Below are 19,051 nucleotides of genomic sequence, written 5' to 3'. Positions count from 1 at the left end.
AATAATAATAATGATGATGATGATGATGATGATTACTACCAACTACCACCAACAGCAGAAATAAATTGATGATGAGCTCAGTATACGCGCACATATTATATACCAATTTTCTATTATTTTAACACTTTTTACTAACGATTCGTTGTTGTGAACACAAAGAAAGACGACGAAAAAATAATAATGGATAGATAAATGACCAACAAACAGGTTATTTTGTTGTTTTTTTTTGCTACCAATTTTGTTTGTTCGATTCATAAATCGATGTGTCAATTATGTAGTAGTAAATGTTCGGAAAATCGCTATATTGGTAGAATAAATTTGAAATGTGGAAAATATAGCAAAGTTTTCACAATCCAATTCAGCAAAGTGTTTAACAGAATGTTTGAGATAAAACACAATTAATACAGGAAATTGTGTGGGTGGATCAAAAAAGAAGAAGAAGAACTGAATCCCAACATAATCAAACGATAATTAAACTTTACATTCATATTGATTTAAAAGAATACCCAAATTACAAGCTCTTTTCTTTTCTGGACGATTCTTGAATTGAAAAAACGTTCATCATCATCATCGGTGCTTATCCTTGCGTTACAAGTATCAATTATCTTTTTTTTCTCATTTTCATTTGATTGAAAGCTGTCTTTTCGAATTTTTCAAATACATTTGTCTAATAGTGATGTGTACGTTTTAAGAATTTGATGCAACTACTAATACTACTACTGTATGAGAACATTCAAACACACCCAGCGTCTATCTATCTATCCGAGAAAAACGAACCATTTGTCGATCCAGATTTTGACAACCATTCATCTTCAATCTTCAGCAATAGAAAAAAATCAAGTCAGAAACGCGATTCCATTCATTTCACTAATTATCGACCAATTATAATAGCACGTTTTTGGTCTGATTTTCGAAATGAAAAAGGAAAAAAAAACGAAAAACTTTTCCTAACAACGAATGAACAAACGAATAAATGAATTTGAAAATGGCATCCAATGAGCGGCCAGAAAAAAATGGTTAAAACAAAAGTTTCATTTGCTTTTTTTTCTGGACCCGTAACACCCAGAAAAAAAATTGAATGAAGTTTTCACACACACACTAGTGTGTTCAAGAATCATATGTATGTGAAACACACTACAGGCCAATGGATTTCACATACACACAGAAGCTTGGAATCTTTTCGTTATTTCTCATTCTATCTCCCACTTTCTCTATTCACATTCTTAATTAAAAATGAACATGACAAAGCTTTTAAAACGAGAGGAAAAAGAGAAACAAAAAAAATACACGAAATGAAAATTACAATCAACTATAGCCCGTCATCATCATCATCATCAGCAAATTGTATCAATGGCAGTCAAGTGCTTTTTTTATGTTATCTGTAATAACAGGGTTTGCTTCGCTTCTTTTTTTCGTTGATAATTGGCATTCACTTATTCGCCAAATTTTTTTTTCTCTCAATCTCGATAATGAAAGGCTTTTTTCGGATATACAACAACACCCATATTATTTTTTTGTTCCACACACACACACACACACACAATCACGAGGAAAGAAACAACGAAAAAAAACAAAGACCCAAGATGGATTCTTTGTTTCAAGTTTTAGGTTAAAATCAATGGATGATAATTCAACACAAGATTCATTAAAGAAACGTTTGCAAAAATCATTGCAGTACAACCGTTGATTATTATGAAATGAAGAAAAAAATATAAATTATGATGAATAAAGTTTGATGAATTGAATAGAATTGAAATGAAAAAAAGATTTTTTTCCATTGAAAACGGATTCAATGGAATGACAAGGTGATTTTTTTTTGTTTCTTAGCCAATTCAAGATGAAATATTCCATAATGGAACCAAACAAAACAGAATGGTCAATTTGGTGCAATTTTTTTCCTGGTGGATAATAATTATCTTCGAATTGCAATCGAATTTAATTAAAATGATGATGATTAATATCAATAATTGAAGAAATCTATTTTATCTATTCCTAGTTCTAGTTTATTTTTCATTGAAATTCTGATTCTGTTCTTCATCTGTAGTTGCTTGTGGCCAAAGGCAATTTTTTTTTTTTCGTTTCCAGAAAGAAAATGAGACCAATATTTTCCATCTATATATGAAATGAAATGAGTCATTATTATTGGCGAAGATGAGAAAACTTTCTTGCTACAACACATCAATGATTACAATACTCGAGGCTGGTTTTTTTTCGTTCCATAGACAATGTATAGAATATTTGATCCAGAATAGTGTGTTTTCTCATTTAATTTGTTCCATGTTATGGTCAATGTTACACATACATGATATCATGCTGCACACACACACATTCATGGTGAGTTACTTTTCTCTCTAGTTTGTAACGAAAAAAAAAGTTTTTCGAAATGAAAAAAAATGCAATCAAATAAGATTTGGCCATGTTTTTTTTCCGTTGTGTTATGGAAAATTGTTGCTGCATAGAATAGAAAAAAAACGACGAAGCAAAGAACGAAAGAATCCAAAAAATCCGAAGCAGCCGGCAAAACAAATATCTTCATTCATTAAGTTGGACAACCAAAATGAATGGAGAGAGAAAGAGAAAAAAAAATTCAGTGTGTTTTATCTATAGCTAAACCAATCTTCAATGAACGCCTACTCTTACCAATCTCTCTTTTTTTTATTATTATGTGACTTTAATTCTAATTACACCCATCACACACACATTACACCAATTGTGTGAATGGTGACCAAAAACAAAACAAAACTAAACAAAAAAAACGAGCCAAGTTTTAAATCTTAACATTGTGGATCCAAAGTTTTCTAATCAAGAAAAAAAACTAACAAAAATGACCAAAAACACATACACACACACACTTATGATATAGCATCTGTGTCTGATGAACAAACGAAAATTCGGGAGCTTTAATTTTTTCTTTCTTTTTTTCTAGCTTTAACAGATCGAAATTGTTGTTGTTGTTGCTGTTGTTGTTTTTGTACAATTTTCGTGTGTGCATCGCCTTTGGTTAGTGTTGGTTGTTTTTGGTGGCCGGTTCTAGTTTTGGTTCGAAAATTCGTTTGGCGTTTTTTTGGCTATGTTTGTGTGTGTGTGTGGATGTCCATTTACTGAAAAAATGTCATTTATCATTATGTCGTGTTTGGTGCTCGTTTACGTTCACTAGGGCTAGCTTGTTGTTATTTAGCTGTGTTGGTTTAGAAGAGCTGGTTCGTTTCATTTTCGTTGGATTCTTTTCTTCTTTTTGAATTCTCGTTTGAGCTTAGAATTTTTTTCTCGATTTTTTTTTTCGTTTTCGTGTCTAAAAACGACAACATCCAAACATCTAAACACATACAGAGAGAGAGAGAGATAGAGTAGTATTATACCAGCCTTTTCGTCGTTGGATGATTCTTTCGATTTTTTTTCTTCATTTGGATCATCATCTCATCTCGATTCGAAAGAGTAGGGTTTACATGTTTCGATTTTCATAGCAGTATAATAACCAGCATTTACAAAAAGAAAAGACCACTTATCAGTAAGATTTTTAAATAAAAAAAAATATTTCTTTTGCGCTAATCACACACACACACACACACTATCGATTCTGGCCAATTGTCAATTTCAAAATGAATTCATTATCAATGAAAAAAAAATTCAATAATGAATCGAATAGTAAAAACCAGAAAACAACAGAAAAAAAATGCAAACTAAATGTTCAAATATGACAAAGAAAGAAAACAAAAACCTAGCCAAGTGTTAACAATTCCAGATCTTTTTTTTTGTTTTGTAAATCATTTCATGATGATGATGATGCATGCCTGGTTGCCTTCTTGAATATACACGACCTAAACCAGAACATGTATCGATGCATTTGACTGTGAATAATTTTATCTGAAACAATGGGAGCAAAAAAAGAAAAATCAGGCAAACGATGCACATATACATTCCTATAGTGTGTAAACCACAAGATCTACATAATGATGGTCAACATTCAGCCATTGGTCATACAGTCATCATATACATGGTAATTGGGATGCAATTTCCAAAACAAAACAAAACAGAAAAAAAATCGAATCAAATCAATTCAAATGGTTACAAATTAGCAATGTCGGAGAGATCGAATATTGAAATAATGAATAAAAAAACCAACCAAAAAACAAACAAATAAACAAAACAAAAAACAATTCGTGACAATAATTTGTTCAATTTATTATTATTGATGATTGATATTCATTTTTTTTTCGCTGCAAATAATTGGTGTATATGATTTTATTTCTTTCCAACAACAACGACAACTACGACGAATGAAAAAAAAAACAATTCAAATACATAAATGATCATTATGATGATGATGATGATGATTTTGGATAATAAAAATCCAAGGCAAAATTTATGGTGACACACACACACACACACACATACATTGTGGTCTCGTTTTGAATTTTCGATTTTCTACGACCCTAACGATTTGTAGAAATGGTTTTTTTTTTTTGGTTGGTTTCGATCGTCCCATATTATCATCATTATCATTATTATTATTATTTGCATTTTACAATTGCCAAAAGACATATGATGATCATTTCTGATTTTCGTTTTATTTTTTTTTTTATTTTGAATATTTTCCATTTTCAATTTTTCTTTCTTTTGCTCAATTCTTATTCATTGAATGTTTTTATTCAAATTTGTCAACACATACACACACACACACACACTGACAGAATATAATAATAAAAATTGTATTCAAAACGAGAGGCGCCCGCTTTTAGTTGAAATGAGAATATGTAATGAGAACCATAAAAATAGACGGAGGGTGGTGGTGGTGGTGATGGAGCAAACTGAAATGAAAATAAGTCAATAAAATACAGAAAAAAAACCATCACACAAAACATTTATTTGGGTTTTTTTTCTATGTGATAATGATTATTCTGGTGATTGTGATTGTGATTGTGATTGTGTGTGTGGCTAGGATAAATTGACATTCATTATGTCATCAATTTCATAAATGAAACTCTAGTGAAGAAAAAATATAGAAAATAGTAGAAATCATAATAATATTGATCATAGTAAAATTCTTTTCTTTTTTTTTTGACAAATTTGAATTTCATTGAGTGGGCTGGATCGATAGCTTGATCGCTATCGTTGATGATCAACTCTTGATGATGATAATGATGATGATTTTATTCTTTATTTGAAGAATAAAATTCTTGGAAAAAAACCACAACCTGTGCAATAAATCCAATGTAAACAAAACTAATGGTGTATATACGGTGGGGTAAAGCAAGAGAAAAAAATAAAGGAAAAATGTCAAAAAATATGATTTATTATGGTTATAGATTTTCTTTTGTTTTTGCATATAAATCGAAAAAAATGATATAAAATCACAATGATGAAATCATACTGGAAAATTGAACTCAATTTTTTTTCATTCCAATCTCGTATCGATAAACAGCATTTTTATTTTGCATATAGAACCAAAAATACAAGATAATCAGATTAACTGAAAAGGGTTGAAAAACAGAAAACTGATACCCCCCAAATAATAATGATTAGCTAATCTGAAAAAAAATGTTTTCGTATTGCATCAAAAAAAAAAAAAAATGATTGACAATTTGACAGCAAAACAAATTCAGCCGTTGGCTAAATATATATTCATTCATTGGAATTTATTAATGAAAATTATTAATGGCCATTTTCATGCAAATATTGAGCTGGAAAATCACATCAATGATCAAATTGGCTGACCATTTATTCGTTTGACTATTCCTTTTCGATCATCGATCAATCGCCAATTTACAATGTTCAATACACAGTACATGGATGTGTCTATTTTTCCATTTCGTTTGGTTTGTGGTTTTTGTAAAAATAAGAGAAAAAATTGGCCAAAAAAAACTTTCAATGAGAACAACGAACCACAAAAAAAAATTCCCAACGCTGACCTTGTTTGCATATATAATTTGCCAATACATTATTTTTCAGCACACACACACATCGATATTGGCCCCAAAAACAAAAACAGAAAAAAAAATTTCCTTAGAGACTCTGTTTTTTTTTGGATAAAATATTAGCAGTCATCATCATCATCAATGAGCAATGAATTTTTTTTATTACAAATTCAAAAGAAAAAAATCGATCTAGGTTCCTGAACATCAAGAATCATGCCTACTTTTTTGCTGCTGTTGCCATGAATAAGAATCATCTTAATTTACATAATTTACACAGGTATATTCTTCATTTTCATCATTAAATTTATTTAAAAATGACAGGTTCGACTTGAGTGAATTTTTTTTTTTTTAGAAATTTGGAATTCAATCAAATAAATATAGCAATATGCGCGCATACCTACACACTATATAAATTTGACCATAATAATCATCATCATCATATGTGCTGCCAGTTTATTTGATATTGCGTGTTCACATTACTGTTTTGTTGTCAGTTTTGACGAAAATCAAATGATGATGATGATGGCTTCAAATTAGATGGATGAATGGCACTACTCATTCAATATGTATGTGTAATGTGGGTACCTCTTTCACTTTGATTACAAATTCGGGGCGGTTCTAGGTGTTTATTCAACAAACTTACAAAGTTCAATACAAGCACAAAATAGGCATGGATGATGAACTATTAGAATGGTGGTAAAAATAAAATGCAAATGAGAAAAAAAATTTAAAATTCTTTCATAACAGCATCAAAATAAACAATAAATCGGACAACGAAAATGCTAGATAATTAGATTATACCATTCTGTTTTCATTCCAAATTAATTTCATCAAATGGAAAAATATCACTAATTATGCCATTCGAATGGCCAAATCACATGCTTTTCCTCAAGCCATATTTTGTGTAAATGAATTTTTCGCAAAAATTTATTTTTTAAAACGGTTTTTTTTTTGAAAATTAAATTCTGTATTTCCACACACAAACACACACACGCACGACAAACAAACTAAATGAATTGAATTCGGAAAAATACAAAAAACACACATTTTTCGTTATGTGTGTGTGTGTTTGTTTGGAAAGGAAAAACCATCACCAGAAAAATGCCAAACCGGAAAAATCGAATTAATCATTTGTCTACATGTAAAAATAAAACGGAATTTGATCCATGTATATTTACCGTGTAGAATGGCCAAAATAAAAATGGACCATATTGTAGTATCGAATGAACACACAATCGACAGAATTGAACTGTATGCATGTATGTGTGTCTGTGTTGACTAACCATGGAAACCTAGTGGGCATATATTAGTTTATTAAAAAGAACCACTTTTGTGACTAGAATATTATTTCATTTTTATTTTGACAATTTCATATTTTTTGTGTCATGGCAGAATAAAATAAAAAGAAAAAGAAAATCGTTGTCATTGTAATGTTGATTGGTATGAGATCTTGATCTCTCTTGAAACGGGCTAATAATAATATAATAATTATAAATGTGCAACGACGAATGTCTTGTAGAATTTCTCATTGAAATAAAATGAACGAGAAAATAGTTTCATCATCAATTGGAATTTGAAAATAAATGAATGGATCGATCAAAACAACAACAACGACGACGACGACGACGACGAACAGAAAATTTAATCGTCAAAATATTCGAAATATTTCGTCTCTTCGTTAAGCTATCCATTATAATCGTTTGAATTCTTTGTCCCTATATCATCATTCTTAATACAAAACAGTTTTGGTCATTTGGATCGTATGGAATGAAGCAATAAAAAAAATCGATAGGCCTAGAACTAGAATCGGTATGTGTGTGTGCGTTTTTTCAACATTCGAATTTTCATTTCATGTCGTATCGCGTTGTTGTTGTTGTTGTCGTCGTCGTTGATGCTGTCATTCTCATTGACAAATGTCAAATTTTATTTATTAGCTAAATTAAATTGGAGCAAGAAAAAAATGGGAAAAAAAGAATCCACTTCAAGAATTCAATCTATCTAACATTATATTTGTCTGTCTCTTTCTCTCACTGGTTTTATTGGTATTTCGATGACACACACACACACACAGACACTAGTCATCATGGTGTGTTTCACAATGTTCAAGAAACTAAAATGAAACAGAAAAAAAACATCGTATTGCGTCTTGTAGATACACGATGTATGTTTGTGTATGTGTGTGTGCGCGCCAAGCAAATTAATCAAAGCTTCCGAAACGAAACAGAGAAAAAACAATCAAGCAATCGAAACGATAGATGGATGAATGAAGAATTTAAAACAATTTTTCGATCAATTGAAATTGGAGAATTGTTCGATTCCTACATTATACCAGAAAAAAACCCAAAACACACATACACACACATATATCCGATTGCAAAATTCGGTTATATCCAAACAAGAACAACAACAACAACAACGACAAAAGTTGCAATTTATTCCCCCAAAAAAAGTTGATTGTGTTGTGTTTGTTTTTTTTTCAAGAGACAAATTAAATTGAATTAAAGACCGATGGATTGATAGATGGACAGTAGCTGGACACAAGCGATGTTTGGAATATAAAAAAAAGTTTCGTATCGTCCATTTTATCAGCCGTCAGTCAGTAGTTCAGTATTTTTTTTTTATTTAGAAAATTTCATTTCATTCGATTCGAGATTCAGGCGCGATCTAAAACACTAATCCAAGAACAGAAAAAAAACAGAATTAATTTCTTTACACGCAGTACGTCGTTTCAATCAGTAAAAGTAGTGTTTTTTTTCTGGCCAAAAAGAAAAAAAATGGCCAAATGAAAAAAAAACAACAACAAACGAAATTGGATCAAGATTTATGAGTAGTAATTTTTCTTTTTTTTTTCTCATTCATTCATTCTTTGCTTTGCTCAACAAACAGCAACGACACACACACATGTGATACATTTTGTGGAACCAAATAATAAGCAAAATTGTAACAACTTTCTGACTGTGTGTAAAAAAAAAATCTACAAACAAATTACACATAACGTGCCCCTTTTATTATATATAAAGGGGAAGTGTGGTTGTATTTTTGGATTTGAAATCAACAGGATTTGTGTAATTGTCCAAAAAAAATGTGAACAACGAAACGAGAAAGAAACAAAATGACAAAATCCATTAGCCAATTAGAGAAGATAAGAAAAATTGGATTTTAAAATTTCAAAACAAAGAAAAAGAATCATTATGGTTCATCGTCATCATGTGCATCAATCAGGCATAGCCATTTGCTATTGTCTTGAATTTAAGATAAACAAAAGGAAATTAAAATCAATTGATTATAATTAACATTAATTGTATGCACACATGCACAACTCTTTGATTGTTTCAATTGAATGATGATGATAATAGAACACAATTAGATATTAATCAATCAATAATCATAAATTGTCAATAAGAATTGTTTGAAAATGTGAATTTTTTTCAATTAAAACTAATCGATACAACAATTGAACTCTTCATCCGAAGAAAATCAAATCGAGGCAATTCCATATCGATGAATACAATGTTATTCATTTATATTCGTGTAAAATGTTGTCCTTGATGTAGTTTGACTTTGTGTGTTTAGAATATTCTTGAATACTGAAAAATTATCTCATTTTTTTTCTTTATTTACAAGAATTATATACATGTCACTATGTTATTAACATGGTAAAAACATACAAAAGCAAAAAAAAGAGAAAGAAAAACTTTCCAGCTTCATATTTCATAAAGAATCTGAGAAGCTAGATTTATCTTTAAAAATAATAATGGCCATTTTCTTATTCGATTGACATTCAAGATGATTCATATTTACAACCCGAGGAGAAAGTGCGATTATATGATAACCCGAATAACGAAAAAAAATTGCAAAAAAGCATAATAATTAATAGAAAACAAATGTTGTTGTTGCTGCTATTGTTGATCAATTGACAATGAAATATTGCCCGTCTTTAGATATCGAAAATTTTTTTATTTTGAAAATTCTAGTGAAAGATAAGAATATAATGTGTGTGTATGTGTGTGCGTGCTAACAAGGATATGTTTACCATGTTGTGGACTAGAATTCAAATTGACCACACATCACCACACATCATTGTGTGGTTCATAGAATATTTGATCGCAAAAAAAAAGAAAAAAAAGCTTAACGATGGCTTAGTGTCAAACTATGTGTGTGTTGGTTATGTAACCAGAAAAAATAACGGTTTTTTCTTTCATTTCACATTTCAAAGGATAAGAGTTTTTTCGGCTGCTTCAGTTGTTGTTGTTGTTGTTGAAAATTTATGGCTAAAATACTTGTATTGAAAAATTAATAAATACACACACACACAAACAGTGTGTGTGTGTGTGTGTTATCATCGAGAGATCGTGTCCAAACGCAAAGATGTACTTGCTGATGTACAACAACAAAGAAGAAAGAAAAACGGACATTTTTCAAACCAAATAAAACTATACGATTCTTGACATATATGAAAACCTTTAGCCAAAGAAAAAAAAATTCTCTACCAAATAATAATCAATGTATCATGTCCGAAAACAAGTATCATCCAAGTTGAGTATAAGTATTGCTTGCTTTCAAGTGTAAACATTAACACACATACACACATAGATAGATAAAAAAGACAGCATTATAAATGGCTAAAATGAATTGACCAATGAATTTAAAAAGATTTTATCCTGGAACAACACCATCAAAAGAATACTAATTAGTCATATTAATCATTGAGCAGAGAAAAGCCATCATCATCATCAATGAATGTGATGTGTGTTCATGTGCTACACACAGCATGAGATACAATTCAATTCGATTTAAAATTGCATCCAATCGAGAAACCAGAAATGAATCATTCAAAACAATTTTTTTCAACCAAAAAACAAAGAAAACAAAAAACAGAAAAATTTGCCAATATCAATTTTCATATGTGCAATAAATATTTCTTTACAAGTAAATGATAATTATTTTGAATAATATGGCCATAAATCTTGAATAAAAAAAAATGAAGAAGGAAATAGGAAAAAAAACAAATGAAATGAATTATTGAGATTTTTTTTCCTGAATTTCATCGTTTTTTCTTCAAAAAAAAGATTGATTATGATGAATGTGTGTGTGTGTGTGTGTGAAGAAATGATTAAAAATGATTACATTGTTTGAATTCATTCGATCGATCGATGATCAAATTCATCGGAAAAAAATCAATCCTTTTTACGATAAAAATTTTTTCATTTTTTCAAATTAATTTCACCATGTTATGTGATGTAATCAACCAACAACATTTGGCACTTCATAATAATAATGGTTATTTTTTTTTGAGAAGAGATTGTAATCAATGAGCAAAAAAAAAATTTACCATGACCATCATCATCATCATCAACAGAGATTTGGAAAAAAAACTAAACTAAATTCAACATTGTCACCGTTAATGATGATGATGATTTTTTTTTTTTTTTGCTTGTCGCTGACCAGAGATATTTTTGTTTGTCAAATGATGATGATCAAATAATGTTTACCGATAAGAGAAAGAGATTCGAGTTAATAATAACACATAAATTATCCCGAACCTGATCATCATCATCATCATCATCAACATTTTAAAATTAATGTCCAATTTAGATAACAACACCATTTCATTACATGTACACAAGATGAATAGAAATAGAAAAAAAATGAATGGTGTTCCACAATAGCAATGTAAAATATACAAAACTTATACAATGATACTACTACTAGTAGTGGCTGGCTCGAATCAGAAAAAAATTCTGTGAAATTGTCAAAGTTTCCAAAAAAAAACAACTGGATACATGGATTATATATAAAACACAATAGATAACCAAAAAAAATAACGAAAAATTCCCAATCACCATCATAAGGATGATGATTGGGTCAATAATTTCTAATTACCGAATTGTGATCAGACCATTATTGACCGAAAAAGAAAAAAAAGAAAATGATGATGATAATAATTTTTCACCAAACAGGATCAGTTGATTTAAATTTAATGATTATTATTACCATTCATGGACCATGTTTGATTGAACCAACTAACGAAAAAAAAGTTAATAGTTTTTTTCTCTATTTGGTCGCAGAATATTTGACACATTGAAAAAAGCCAATTCTCTCTTGTTTGTGTGTGTGTGTGTTCAGTATCCCATCACCATCATAATCGAATAGATAATAAATTTTCGTCAAAATAAAATAGCTAACACACACACACAACAACAACAACAACAAAAGAATATTACATTTTGATCCTTTTTTTGGTATTTGTGTGAAAAACATTGGAAAACAATTAGAATTTGACTTTTATTGAACAAACAAACCAAAACAAAACAAAAAAATGTATTCGGTTTAGCATACACACACACACACACACATTGATTATCAAATGATTGATAAACATTGATTTTTTTCAATCTAGCAATTTTCAATCTAGTTGTATATCGTGTGTGTGTGTGTGTGTGTTAAAAGATAAAACAATTTTTTTTATTTCTCCAGCCACATCATCATATCATATCATATCATATCTATGTGTTTGTGTTTTTTTTTAATTAGTTAAACACACACACACACACACACATTAGAGATCCAATCTTTGCTGCTGCTGCTGCTGCTGTTGTTGTTACATCAAACAGCAACTATTGAATGCTTAACAGCGGAAACAAAATCAATAAATCAATATACATTGGACATTATGTGAATGAATGAAATCGCTGTCAAACCTTTTACTTGACTAAACATTCACCGTATATTTCTTGACATTGTCTACATCAAAAATGAGAATAGAGAATTTTTTGATAGTGAAAAAAAGAGTGAAGATAAGAAAAAAAAATTCCAAACAAAATTTATCACGAATACACAATGAAGAATTTCACGTATACCGTATATTTTTTTCTCCAATAAATAAATTAAAAATATCGTTCTTCACGACGTTATTATAATCTGGAGAAGATGATGATGATCTCGAAAAAAAAGAAAAAGAAAAAGAATTTGAGGTTGCCAGTATTGGCGGATAGAAGGCGCGATTGTGGTCATTTTTTTCACTATCGATAGGAGATCTCCTTTCTTTTTCTCTGTCTCTTTCTCAAACAAAGAATTCATAAAAAAAAACAAAAAATGGCAACAAAAAAAAAATGCGAATTTTTTGCAATCACAATTCAATGATTGGAAGGAATGGAAAAAACGCCAACGTAAAAAAATTGTAAATTTCTTTTTACTTGAATCAGAAAAAAAAAACCAAAACCATCAATTCGGGTGTATAAGATTAAAATGACGATGATGATGATGATGATAATGGTGGTTGTGAGTAAAAAAAACGAAAAAAAAATCAAGATCTAAGCAAAAAAAAAAACAAAAACACTAAAATGGATGATGATACGCTTTCACACACACACACACATATACATGCATGGAAATATAAATTCGTATCGACATCTAACATGTGGATATTGATGGCTGGTAAGAAAAAAAAATGCTGCTGAATCAAGTGAAAATTTATGGCCATTCCTATTCCAGTGATATACGAATGGGGCTATGTCACACACACACACTAACAAAATGTTTGGAATTTGTTTTTTTTTTCTTGCAGGTTTTTTTTTCATTATATTGCCTAACCCTTATATAACCATGAATGTGTGGTGTAAAGCAGAAATAAGAAAAAAAAATAAAAAATTTCAAAGTTTAAATTAGAAAAATAAAATCAAAAATGATGTGGAAAATATTTATATGAATGAATGAATCCTCTGAGAGCGAGATACCAAAATGGAAAAAAAAGAAAGAAAAAGATGAATTGCAATCGACATTGGGCATTGGAGGATTGATTTGTGTGGTGCACATACACACACACAAGCACACATATTGAACTTTAAACTTGCAAAAATATGAAAAACAAAAAAAATCGAAACCATTCATTTTCGAAAATCTTATCGAATCTAGAATGGAATTTTTGTTGTTAGGAAACAAAAATGCCGATATGGTTTGATTGGGTCATAAGGGAAACAACAGCAACAGCAACAACAACAACAAAAAATACGATTCTCTTATCGATAATGATGATGATAACTTTCCATTCATAGTAATAATAATAATAAACATTTATATGGTGGAAAATCGAGCGAAAAAATAAACGTAAAACGACCGAGGTCTCGTGGCTTGATGATAATGATGATCATCATCAACCATTTTATCAATGATTTTATTGGCTAAATACAATATTTTTTTATGATTATTATCATCATCATCATTCTTGGAGATTCTCTATTTAAATGGTCACAAAAAAATATAAATTGAATATATGTGTGCTTGAACACAACATTATTATCATCATTGGTGAATGGTCAAATATTATTATCAATTTAAATGATCATCGGAATGTTGTGTACACATGCCTCCAAGGAATTGGGAGCAAAAAAAAATTAGAATTTCTTAGAGAATTTGCTGGAAATAAAATCAATGTATCCGGAATAAATGAGAAAAGAGTGTGTAAAAATATCAAATAAATTCATCCAGTGAATTTAAATTTTTTTTTTTCATTCATTCATTCATTTTTGGATTGAATTTTAAAATTTTCAATTTGATTCATAAACAAAACGAATTTAATTCAGTTTGGGATTTGGATTTGATTTGTTCCATTCAAATCTCAAATTCTCCTTGATCATCAAATAAAATGATGGAATTTCATCATCATCAAAATTCTATTTATGTTCCACCTTATATATTTCATTTATTATCATTGAATTTAAAATGAAAAATTTTCTTCCATCAACGAGAGACATTAAAAAAGGCAATTTTTTTCCATCGTCAATGGTGAACACGCTGGTTGGTATATATAATGAATTCACAGCATGTGAAATAATTAACAGAAAGCCAAAAAAGAAAAAATACCAATTCTTTTTTTTAAAAAAAAAACATTATCATCATCAAAACAACAACAAATCAAGATCAAGAACATATAATGATGATGATGTTCAATCGATAGTCCAGTCCATTCGTTTGTTTCTGCATTTCGCATTGGAAAAAAAATCAAAGAAAATTAAAATTAAAACCTCGAACAAATAAATACAGTACAAACCCGTAACAGAACAGTCTAACCGTTTTGGAACAGATAAACATTTCATAGATTTTGGGTGATTTTTCCACCAAAGGAATGAATCTTTATTTTTTTTTTTGTTAATCAACCAGAAAAAGTCATTTTGATTAATAATCATGACGATGATCATCATCATCATGGTTATATGGTAAATTGATTTGTTTCGGTATAATGAAATGATAGCGATACAGTGAATAAAGAAAAAAAATGCAATTAAATCTATTTAATTTATCGAACGAGATGCTCAACAAAAATTTTATTTCATCAAATGTAAAAAATCCTGAAGAACTCGGAATTTTTAAAAAAAAAACATCAAGGAGTGAATTGATTAAAGATTTTGAAAAAAAAAATTAAAAACGAATCCATCAAATGATGATTGACATCTCGATTCGACAAAAACAAAAATCGCAATCTGTCACTCAAGATATGTATGTACACATTTGAACACACAGAAATAAAAAGTGATTTGATATACATGATTATTTTTATTATCAAATCTGCGATGGATAAAACAACATGATAAACCATACATATCACACAAACAGAGGAAAAAATACACGTGCCACACTTTTGATATCTTACGTACATCTGTGCGTAAAAGGTATGTAACAAAAACATGCAATAAATTATCATCACTATCATACTAAAACTCAATTTGTTCCATACACACAAACACAAATGAATCTGTAATGGATTTCAACAACTTTGGAAATCTGATATCATACACACACACACACTCATTTGCATAATTTAAGACATTTGTTTCAATCTAAAAATAATAATTTACAAAGGAAATCATCATTATCAATCATTTAAATAATAACCAATATGCATAGTCACAAAACAATTGTGACATTATTCAGGTGGTTGTATCCACCAATATGTCTGTTTATTATTTCATCCATTTTTCAACTCTATAAACACATACGGTGATATATTCATGTCTTTTTTTTGGTTCATCGTCATTGATGCAACATATGTCGTTTGTTTTTTTTATTCGCTTAGTGAAATTGAGATATGATATAGATGATGATGATGAGATTGCCAACAACAACAACAACAATAATGTGGTTTTTTTGCCATTTGAAAATATCAAAACAAATGTAGTGAACACCTATAGTTTACCTGAATATGATGGAATTTTTTTTCTTGATAAATACATAACAAATGTGTCCCATCAGCCGTAAATATACATGTAATAATGTACAGAGAGCAGAAAAATGACATCTAAATATAATGGCCATCTAAAAATTTTTTTTCGTGTGTGTGTGTGTGTTTGACGTGAAATGAACAATGAAAAATTGTAATAAATATCTCTGAGTGATGTGACAGTGAATGAATGAATTCTCTACGCTTGACTTGTTGGATAATGATTGTATTTTCATCAAAAATGAAATAAAATAATGAAACAGATCACCTAAACAACAACAACAACAAGGACATCCATCGTGATATTTGATGGAAGAAAAAAAAACTAAACCAAACCAAACAAACAAACAGACAAACGAAAAAAAGAATAGCCGAAAGTCAGATCATTAATCAAAAAAAAAAAAAAAAAGAAAATTGTAAAATTTGACAAATTTTCAAATTATTAAATTTTACTACCATAGTGCCCCCCATTGTAACGAATCAATTTTTTTTTCTTGAAAATTTCAGTTCTCCCAAGTGAATGATCAGGAATGATTTGGCTAATAATTATAATATGGCAAGCAAATAATTAGCAGTGAAAGGGTTTTTTCAATGCACACCTGAATTTTCCAATTACAAAAACAAAAAACAAAAAAAAAATTCAACCAACCTGGCTACATATTAATAATGAGCATGACGAACCAATGATTTCATTGGTCATACTCTACATATCACAAGATCAACATCATCATCATGTATATATATCGTATAAGGTAATAATATCATTGTTTTTACGTTGTTTTCAAGTATCGACATTGAATGTCACCAAAAGACAAACAACAACAACAGATCTCTTTTGACCAAATGGTTGGTCAAAAAATAAAATATATAGGTGTGTGTGTGACAATCTGGCAAACTGGCAGAAAAAAAAATTAATTGAATGTGAAATGTTTACACCCCGTCCCTACAAAAAAAAAATATTCACCACCAAGTATTAGATAATGTTCAACACACACACACACACACACACACACGAAAACTACGGAATTACATTCACAAAATTAGAAATTATTGGTTGCTAAATTATTGGTATTGAAAAAAATATACCTAACTACACGAATCAATATCAGTAACAATCGATATTTGAAAATTGGAAAAAAAATAATAAGAAATTCAAATTATGCACAATCACATTGCTATCTATATTGGTGACGGTGGATACACTTGAATGAATTGTGGTCGTGTATTATATTATTGTATATGAATGAAATACACAGCGCTCATTATCAGGGGCGAAAAATTTGTTTGGTTCGTTGTTTTCAACAACAATAAAAAATTTAAAACAGTGGAAACAAAAAATTGATCATCATAATCATCATCTAAATAACAATGATGATGGTGATCACAATTTTCAATATTTATACGACATAAAACTAAAAAAAAAAAAACAAAACAAAATCTGAGAAAAGATATTTACCGTGTGGTAAAGATTTCTTTATTGTAAAATTTTGTAGTTGTCGTCGTAGTCGTTGTTCGTTATCGTTATTCAATGTTCAATAGAATATGATTGGATGATTGAAGAAAAATGCTGTATTTGCTGGTTCTGGTGGTGGTGGTGGTGATGGTGGTGGCTATTATTATCGTCGTTTTGCGTGCCCATCATTATCATGTGCCAATCTTGTTGACACTTGTACTAAAATAGATAACGAAAAAAAAAGAAATTCAATCAATATGGTGATATTAAACCATGGTGTAATCATACCATAGTATTCGATTAAATGAGAACAATTTAAATGCAAAATTTTCGCGCACACACACACACAAAACACAATTGAAAATAATGAATTTGAAATCACGTGATTTTGGAACACTTTTGTTTTGGTTTTGGTTGGAACACACACACACCTTTTGAATTTTTATTGAAACACACATTGATGAACACGCACACAATCAATTGCAAAAGAGAACAAAGATCCATCAACACAGGTCGGTGGTGGATCATTTTTCATCATCCAACATCGGCTGATGATGGGCTTAATTTTCTGCTCAATTAAACCAAAAAAAAAAAAAAAAAACAAAACAAAACAAAACAAAAACCACTTTTATGTAATGATCATGGTGATGTTTTTTTTCTTGTCAAACAAAAAACAAGTAAACAAACAACATACAAACTTTATGTATGTGATTGTGGTCAAGTTTTTTCTTTATTTTTCAACGAATTGTGATGACATCTTTTTTTGGGGAAAAGAAATTTTTTTTCTATTTTCAAGAAATCAACAATGACATATAATTTGATTATGTTGCTTACAACAAACAATGATCGCAATGTATGGCCATTGTTCAAAATTAAATTTGAACAATTTATTTCAATGGCAAAGGAAATTTTTTTTACTCGACCTTTTACTTTTACATCCATCGAAATTGAATGTAAAATTAGATTAAAGTTACGGAATGTAAATTGGAAATTGATTTGTTGTTGTTGGAACATTTTCTTTTCTTTTCTTTATCATCCCCTCTATATGTGTCATTGTCATTTTTCAATCACCCACTCAACTCACACACACACAATGTACCCGTTTAGCAAATAAACAAATATACCATGGACATTCAAGATGTTGTGATTGAGATTTCTTCTTCTTTCTTGTATTGATATTGGTTCCTTGGTCCCTTTTTTTCCAATTTTCATTTTGAAAAAAAGTTCCAAGGGGAAAAATATCGCAATGCAAACAACAAAATCGAATTTTAAATTCAGAACTTATTCACAATGTTTGAATGAACAACAACAACAACAAATCAATATCCGTTCAACTGACAACTGTCATATAAATACGAATAATAACTTGCACACACACACACATATGAAAAACATATGAAATGCATTATTTTTTGCCTTCCAATTGTGGATGGATTTCCGTGATACAAGCTACTTTTTTTCATCATT

The 19,051-nt window shown here is 29.5% G+C and overlaps 1 long non-coding RNA gene across 1 annotated transcript in view; it reads right to left on the bottom strand.

The window, feature by feature from the left end:
• Nucleotides 1-18,147, bottom strand: part of LOC124492654 (uncharacterized) — a 71,146-nt gene extending 52,999 nt beyond the window's left edge. Inside the window, exons 1-2 of the long non-coding RNA XR_006959050.2 lie at nt 17,873-18,147; nt 17,588-17,803 (exon numbers count right to left, since the gene is read on the bottom strand). This is a non-coding gene — a long non-coding RNA (uncharacterized LOC124492654). The remainder of the gene's footprint in view (nt 1-17,587; nt 17,804-17,872) is intronic.
• Between the last annotated feature and the right edge of the window lie 904 nt (nt 18,148-19,051).

Source organism: Dermatophagoides farinae, chromosome 1 (genome assembly GCF_024713945.1).
Source record: "Dermatophagoides farinae isolate YC_2012a chromosome 1, ASM2471394v1, whole genome shotgun sequence".
Classification (NCBI taxonomy): Eukaryota; Metazoa; Arthropoda; class Arachnida; order Sarcoptiformes; family Pyroglyphidae; genus Dermatophagoides; species Dermatophagoides farinae.
This window is presented reverse-complemented; position numbering and strand designations above follow the sequence as displayed.